Genomic DNA, 9,108 nt, shown 5'->3' with positions numbered 1-9,108 from the left:
AGAAGTGAATACAGTAAAGTAGCGTGATATAAGATCAATGCACATAAATCTAATGCATTTTTATACATAAGTGATGTATTTTCAGAAAGAGAAATTAGAAAATCTACCCCATTCACAATAGCATCAAAAAAAATAAAATGCTTGGGAATCAATCTCACAAAAGAGGTGAAAGACCTCTATAATGAGAACTACAGAACACTAAAGAAAGAAATTAAATAAAACCTTAGAAGATGGAAAGATCTCCCATGTTCTTGGATAGGCAGAATTAATATTGTCAAAATGGCTGTACTACTGAAAGTGCTATACAGATTCAATACAATTCCAATTAAAATCCCAATGACGTAGCTTACAGAAACAGAGAAGCGATTATGAAATTCATCTGGAAATATAAGAAACCCAGAATAGCTAAAGCAATCCTTGGCAGAAAGAGTGAAGCAGGGGGCATCGCAATACCAGATCTTCAACTCTACTACAAAGCAAAGTAACAAAAACGGCATGGTATTGGTACCAAAATAGAAAGGTGGATCAATGGTACAGAATAGAGGACATGGACACAAACCCAAATAAATACAATTTTCTCATACTAGACAAAAGGGCCAAAAATATTCAATGGAGAAAAGATAGCCTCTTCAACAAATGGTGCTGGGAGAATTGGAAATACATATGCAACAGAATGAAACTAAACCCATATCCCTCACCATGCATGAAACTAAACTCAAAATGTATAAATGACCTCGGAATCAAACCAGAGACCTTGCATCTTATAGAAGAAAAATAGGTCCAGAGCTTCAACATGTCGCCTTAGGACCAGAGTTCCTCAACAGGCCTCCCATAACACAAGAAATAAAAGCAAAAATCAATAACTGTGATAGATTCAAACTAAAAAGCTTTCTCTCAGCAAAGGAAACTCTCAGCAATGCGAAGAAAGAATCTACAGAGTGGGAGAAAATCTTTGCCAATCATACTTCAGATAGAGCGCTAATCTCCAGAATCTATAAAGAACTCAAAAAACTGTACACCAAGAATGCAAATAATCTAATCGACAAATGGGCTAAGGAAATGATTAGACACTTCACAGAAGAAGATCTACAAGCAATTAACAAACATATGGAAAAATGTTCAACATCTCTAGTAATAAGAGAAATGCAAATCAAAACCACCCTAAGATTCCATCTCACCCAAATTAGAATAGCGATTATCAAGAATACAAACAACAACAGGTGTTGGCGAGAATGTGGGGAGATAGGTACACTCACACATTGCTGGTGGGGCTGCAAATTAGTGCAGCCACTCTGGAAAGCAGTGTGGAGACTCCTTAGAGAACTTGGAATGGAACTACCGTTTGACCCAGTTATCCCACTCCTTGGCCTATACCCAAAGGACTTAAAATCAGCATATTATAGAGATACAGCCACATCAATATTCATAGCTGCTCAGTTCACAATAGCCATATTGTGGAATCAACCCAGATGTCCTTCAATTGATGAATGGATAAAGAAACTGTGGTATATATATACAATGGAATATTACTCCACCATGAGGAAAGATAAAATTATGGCATTTGCAGGCAAGTGAATGAAATTCGAGAATATCATGCTAAGTGAGATAAGCCAATCTCAAAAAACGAAAGGAGGAATGATATCGCTAATAAGTGGATGATGACACATAATGGGGGGAGGGAGGGGTTAGTGTTAGGGTTAGATTTAGGGTTATGGAGGGGGGGCAAGAATGAAGGAAGGAAGGACTGTATAGAGGGAAATGAGGGGTGGGAGAGGTGGGGGGGAAGGGAAAATATAACAGAATGAATCAAACAACATTACCCTATGTAAATGTATGATTACACAAATGGTATGCCTTTACGCCATGTACAAACAGAGAAACAACATGTATCCCATTTGTTTACAATAAAAAAAGAAAGATTCTTGGTTTGCATCCGTTTTCTTTCAGGGCTTGGTAAATGTTGTTCCATGCCCTTCTAGCTTTTAGGGTATGGATTGAAAAATCTGCTGATATACTTATTGGTTTCCCGCTGAATGTAATTTGATTCTTTCTCTCCTGTCCTTTAAAATTCTGTCTTTATTTTGTATGTTAGGTATTTTCATAATAATGTGCCTTGGTGTGGGTCTGTTGTAATTTTGTATATTTGCAGTCCTTTAAGCCTCTTGTACTTGGTTTTCCATTTCGTTCTTCAGATTTGGGAAATTTTTGATATTATTTCATTGAATAGATTGTTCATTCCTTTGGTTTCTTTCTCTAAGCCTTCCTCAATCCCAATAATTCTTAAATTTGGCCTTTTCATGATATCCCATAATTCTTGTAGATTCTGTTCATGATTTCTTACCATCTTCTCTGTTTGTTCAACTTTGTTTTCAAGATTAAATATTTTGTCTTCAATGTCTGAGCTTCTGTCTTCCAGGTGTTCTATCCTATTGGTTATGCTTTCTATGGAGTTTTTAACTTGGCTTATTTTTTTTTTTTTTTTTTTTTGCGGTACTGGGATTGAACCCAGGGCCTTGTGCTTGTGAGGCAAACACTCTACCAACTAAGCTATACCCCCAACTTGGCTTATTTTTTCCTTCATTTCAAGAATTTCTGTTTGTTTTTTTTTCAGTATCTCTAACTCTTTATTGAAATGATTTCTTGCTTCCCCTATTTGGTCTTTTAACTGTTGATTGGTGTGAACATTTAATGCCTGCAATTGATCTTTCATCTCCTTCAGTGCCTGCATTTGCTCTTTCATCTTCTCATTTTCTTCCTTGACTGTTTTTATTATGTACATTCTGAACTCCCTTTCTGACATTTCTTTTGCTGTGCTGTCATTGGGTTTTATTGATATAGTATCTAGGTTTGTGTGGGACATTTTCTTCCCTTGTTTTCTCATATTGGTCAGATGTCAGTGGGACCCTGAGATATTGCAGATTTCCCCTATTGGCTTATAGTGTCCCTGTAGATTTCCAGTGTATCACCTCCCAGCCTTCAGTAGCCTGAATTCTTGGAGGAAATTGATAATGCAGTGCTTCCGAAGAAAGCTGCCCCGAGCCCGCTACTGGTTCCAGGGCTTAGAGCTGGCTCTGTGGAGAAAGGCTCTCACTGGGGGACCTGCACAGTGCAGTTGGCCATGTCGGAGGTGCCCACCACCGGAGTGTGCAAGGCTACCTGGGGAAGACTGTAGCTGCCCTGCCCTGCTCTGATAAGCCACCCCTACCCGTTCCAGCCACCCAGGCTGAGCTTCACTCATTTGGGGAGACTCACCCCATGGCTCTATTTTATTATGAGTCTCTCAATGCCTCCCCTTCTTGAGTCCTGGGTTCTGGAGTGACTGGAGATGCAGTCACCATCTAGTCCACCATCTTGGATCACTCCATGGAAAGAGCCTGCAGTCGGAGGTGGCAGGGCCGCCTGGAGAAGTCTCTGACTGCCCTGCCCTGATCCCAGAGCCTGCTTGCAGGTCGAAGCTCTCTGTTGGCTTGGGGACTTGTGGCTAGCTCTGTGTAACAAGGCTCTCACTGGGTGGTCTGCTCCAAGAAGCTAGCCTTGAAAGCACCTCCCACTGCAGGGTCCCAGACTGCTTGGGGAAGTCCCTGGCTGCCCTGTCCTGGTCCCTGAAGCCCCTGCAGGCTGGAGCATGCTGCGCTGGCTTCGGGACTTGGAGCTGGTTCTGATCAGAAAGGCTCTCACTGGGGGACCTGCTCTGAGAAGCTGGAGAAGCTCGCCATGTGGGAGGGGCCCACCACCAGAGTGGGCAGGGCTGCCTGGGGAAAACTCTAGCTGCCCTGCCCTGCTCCGATAAGCCAACTCTATCCGGGCCTGTTGCCCAGACCGAGGTTTACCTGGTGGGCAAGACTCACCCGTGGCTCTATTTTAGTCCAAGTCTCTCAATGCCTCCCCTTCTTGAATCCTGGGTTCTGGAGTGACTGGAGATTCAGTCACCCTCTAGTCTGCCATCTTGGATCACCCCGTGGTTCTGATCAGAAAGGCTCTCACTGGGGGGCCTGCCTGTATATTGTATTTTTAATGAGTACTACTAGAATGTATGTAAAGTTTGCTAAAAATAAATCTAGTTATGTAAAATAATGCATTATGAATTAGCTATATTTTGTTATTTGTGTACCATAAAACATGATGTACATAAAAGTTATGAATGTAATCAGTTAATAACAAAAGTATAAACATTAAAAAGTCAGTCATTTTTGGTGATTTCTATGGTTTGACTACATTCTGGTCATACTGACATCAGCTGCGATAGACATTTGTTGCTCCTCAAACCAGTTTTTATGCTGTATCTTTTCTAGATATTTGTGTACATTTCTCCCATATTTATGAAATGCCCATATTTCTTCTTAAAAAGCAATAGTTTTTTAAAAACATGATTGAATATCTTTTGCACTATTGTTCAAAATCTACCTGTTTTCTCCAGGTCTCTGTGGACACAAAAACTAGTTTGCATAAAGTTGTCAAGTAAGTCATAGCTGTTTGTTCGTTTTATACTTCCCTTTTGCTCATGAGAGAATAAAGTGTTTGATAATTTTTCTTATTACACAGTGTCCTCCTATGGTTTAGGAATGACTATGTTGATCATAGTAACACATTTTCCTTTTCTCTACTATGTGACTCTCTCTGGTGTGCTCATCTGAGGTTCTGTAAAATCTAAGATGGTTTTGTAAGTTCTCACAAGTCAATTTTTTCAGTACTTTTCCATGGAGTTTATTTATTATTTTTTATTTTTTCTTAGGAATACATTGACATTCTAATTCATTTTGATAAAATTATACAAGCCTGGAATATACCTTATTCTAATTAGGACCCAATTCTTGTGGGTGGTCATATTGGTGGAATTCACTTAGAGATTTTCATATGTGTACATAGGAAAATTATGTTAGATATATTCTGCTCTCTTTCCCATTCCTACACTTCCTATAGCATGATTTCTTTATTCATTCATTTGTTGATGTGTTTCTAGGTGTGTTACATACCTTAGCTACTGTGAATTGTGCTGTTGTAAACATTAATGTGGCTATGTCACTGCACTATGCTCATTTAAAATAGTTTGGATATGTTGAAGTGGCATAATTGGGTCAAATGGTGGTTCCATTTATAGTTTGTTTCTCTTTACCAGAAATTGAACTAGGAGGTGCTTAACCATGAAATCGCATCTCCAGCCCTTTAAATATTTTATTTAGGGACAGGATCTCACTTAGTTGGTAAGGGCCTTACTATGTTGCTGAGACTGTTTTTGAACTCATAAACCTCCTGCCTCAGTCTCCAATGCTCATCCCTCATTTTTGAGGAATCTCCATACTGCTTACTACAATTTTCAGTCCTGAAATGTATTCACATCCCCTTTTCCTCTCATCCATGCCAACATTTGTTGTTACATGTATTCTTGGTAATTGCCAAGACTGGAGTGTGGGGTAATCTCAGTATAGTTTTATTTTGCATTTTTTCTAATTGCTAGAGATATTGGCCAGTTTTTTATATATTTCATGATCCTTCCTATTTCTTCTTTTGAGAATACATGTTAAGGTTTCTTGCTCATTTTTTGATTAGATTTTTTGGGGTTTTTTAGTCTATGGATTAATTATAATCTTGGATTTTATTTGCTGTTCCCTTTCTGATGTCCTCACATTGAAAATAACTTCAATTTTTTGCAAAGTATATTCACAAGGTGTAGTAAATCAAATAATTTATTTCTTTGATTTCTTTCAGTGATGTATTCTCATCAAACCCAAGAATTTTCATCAGAGCTAGGAATAAAATGTTCATTCCATCAGGTGATAAAGGGAAGGTATGGAAACAGTAGCATTGAAAATGTATGCTTAAAGAAAGAATGGAAATGTGGGGAGAAGAGTAATGTTCAGGACACTTGTCATTGTGAATATTAGAGTTGTGAGATAGTTACAATAAAAATTTTTATCATGAATCGATGTCAAGAACATATGAAGTCTCTGAAAACACCTCAGTTTTGCTAGTTAGTTTTGAGGAAGGTTTTCAGTGTCTTGAAAATTTATCTGCATTGAATTTTTGATAACATAACCTTGTGAAATGAAATTTGGAAAATATGAAATAAAATCTGTTGCATGCTTCAGTTCATAACAATAAATATTTGAAATGTAGAGATTTTTAAAATTTTTACTCAAATATTTTTATAGACAATAGACTTAGTAATATAAAATAACTAAATATGGTTAGTTTTTTTTAACATAATGAAGCATCTGTTGTTCTACGTTCAACGAAGAGTCCTTCCTTGTGTCCAAATGTAACATTTTAATGAACGTAGGAAAGATCTGTATTTATCCATTATTACTTAATAAAGAATCAGGTATACCTATTTCATGAGAATTCTACATTTATCATAAAACTTTCAATCTTTTATCCTGGTGAGTACCCTAAGTAGATATGAGTGCATTTTTATTGGTGAAAAGTGTAAGAAATGAAACTCACAAATGTTTAATATTTTTTAAATCCTAGAAAATATTATTGTGATCATTTTACACAGAAGCTTTACAAAGGCAACAAATGCAAACAATTATTTCATAAGTGCTCCAAGCACCCATATTCAAGGAAAGGATTGCAAATATAAACAATGTTGAAGAACTTTAATAAAATCACAAAAATTTTTCAGTGCAAGAAAATTCATGTGGGAAGAATGCCATACTAGTTTTAAAAATATGTTAAAGCATTTAAGAATTTCTCAACCCTTTATCACAGTAGTGATAAACCCTATGAATGTGAAGATTGTGGTAAAGTTTTTCATCAAAGGTCAGTCCTTACTAAACACAAGAAGAATCATGCTTGAGAGAAGCCCTATACTTGTAAACAATGTGGAGAAGAATTTATTAACATTTCAAAACTTACTCAGCATCAGAGGATTCATATTGATGAGAGACCATACAAATGTATAGAATGTGAAAAAGTTTTTTATATACACCTCAAGCCTTACTGAACACTAGAGGATTCATACTGGAGAGAAGCCCTACAAATGTACAGAATGTGGGAAAGCATTTGCACAAATTTAAAAACTCACTGAACACCAGAGGATTCATAGTGATGAGAGACCATATGAATGTAAGGAATGTGGCAAAGGCTTTAAGTGTAGTACAGACCTTAGTCTACACTGGAGGGTTCATAGGGATGAAAGACCATGCAAATGCAATGAATGAGGCAAACATTTTAAATTCATCTCAACTGTTACTCAACACCAGACTATTCATACTTAAGAGAAGCCATATAAATGCAAATAATGTGGAAAAACATTTATTCAGAGCTCACATCTTATTCAACACCACAGGATTCTTAATGATAAATGTAATGAGTGTTGCAAAGGCTTTAAGGACTGCCCAACCCTTATTAAACATCACAAGGTTCATAGTGATGAGAGATCATACAAACGTATGAATTATGGCACAGATTTTCAATGCAACGCTTTCTCACTGCCAGAGAATTCATATTGGATGAAATTCATATGAATGTAAAGAATGAGGCAAAGCTCTTAATACGAGTTCATTTTTGGTTTTTAACTTGACTTGGTTTCCCCTTTGATTGACATTTTCTCTAGTGTAGTTTCTCCCTCTTCTGACTTTCATTATTTTTTATTTCCTCCTCATGGAATATTTTACTTAGAATGTTCGATACTCCATGCTTTCAATTTGTAATTTTTTTTAACTTTTGTTTATCATGGAAGAATTTTATTTCACCATCAAATCTGAATGTTAGTTTTGTTGGGTATAAGATTCTTGGTTGTCTTCCATGTTATTTTAGAGTTTGAAATATGTTTTTCCAGGACCTCCTAGTCTTTAGTGCCTGGACTGAGAAATTTGCTAATGTTCATGTTCGATTTCCCCTATATGTAATCTGATGGTTTTTCTCTCACAGTCTTTAAAATTCTATCTTTATTTTATATTTAGACATTTTCATTATAATGTGTCTTAGTGTGCGTCTGTTGTAATTTTATATATTTGGTGTCCTGTAAGCCTCTTGTAAATGATTTTCCATTTCATTCTTCAGGTTTTGGAAATTTTCTGACATTATTTCATTGAGCAGATTGTGTCTTTCTCAATCCAAATAATACTTAAATTTGGCCTTTTCATGTTATCTCATAATTCTTGGAGGTTCTGTTCATGATTTCTTTCAATCTTCTCTTTGTAGTGAACTTTATTTTCAAGATGAAATATTTTGTCTTCATTGTCTGAGGTTCCATTTTCCAAATGATCTAGTCTGTTAGTGATGCTTTCTATTGAGATTTTAATTTGTTTTATTTTTCCCTTATTTCAAGGATTCTGTTTCTTTTTATTTTAGAATATCCATCTCTGTATTGAAATAATCTTTTGTTTCCTGCATTTGATATTTTAACTGTTTCTTAAAGTGATAGTTCATTGCTTAAATTTGCTCTCTTATATCCTCCTTTATTTCATAGATCATTTTAATTATGTACATTCAGAACTCCATTTCTAACATTTCTTCAACAGTGCTGTCAATGCAGTCTATTAATATAGCATCTTGATTTGTTTGGGGTGTATTCTTCCCTTGTTTTCTCATGTTGTTCATGTGTCTTCCCCTCTTGCAGTGCAGATATGAGGTATTATAATTTCCACACTAGAGATTTAAAGTGTTCCTGCAGGTTTCCAAATGCTTGACCTTTAAGGGAGAGATCAATATTGACATTACCCAATGCAAATAGTAGTTATCTTAAATATCCCTTCTTAAAATGTTAATCGTTTTGTTACAATAAGCAGAGATGATGTGTTCAGTTATCACCTACAACATAAATATTAGGTTTGCAATAAGGTCTACAATTTCTAATGGTGAATAGAGAACAGGAGAGGGATGTGGTATGTGATGTTAATGAGGTAAGAGGTGAGATTATAGAGGTGTTTGATCATAGAAAGTGTGAAAGAGGAATCAAAAGAAGTTGGTGGTTGGCAGGAGAAAAAATAAAGAGACTCCAGGGATGCAGATAAATAAAAGGAAGGTAGAGTGAGTTAAAAAAGGAAAAAGAGAAACATGAAAAAAATTAAAAGAATATACAACCAAAGTATATGTACTCAAATCCCAGTTCCTATGCATGAAAAGTAGGTGATTTCAAAAATATTGGGGATGTGAGAGCAGGCA

The sequence above is a fragment of the Sciurus carolinensis genome, unplaced genomic scaffold (assembly GCF_902686445.1).
Source record: "Sciurus carolinensis unplaced genomic scaffold, mSciCar1.2, whole genome shotgun sequence".
NCBI lineage: Eukaryota > Metazoa > Chordata > Mammalia > Rodentia > Sciuridae > Sciurus > Sciurus carolinensis.
The sequence above is the reverse complement of the archived record's forward strand: the minus strand, read 5'-3'. Positions refer to the sequence as shown.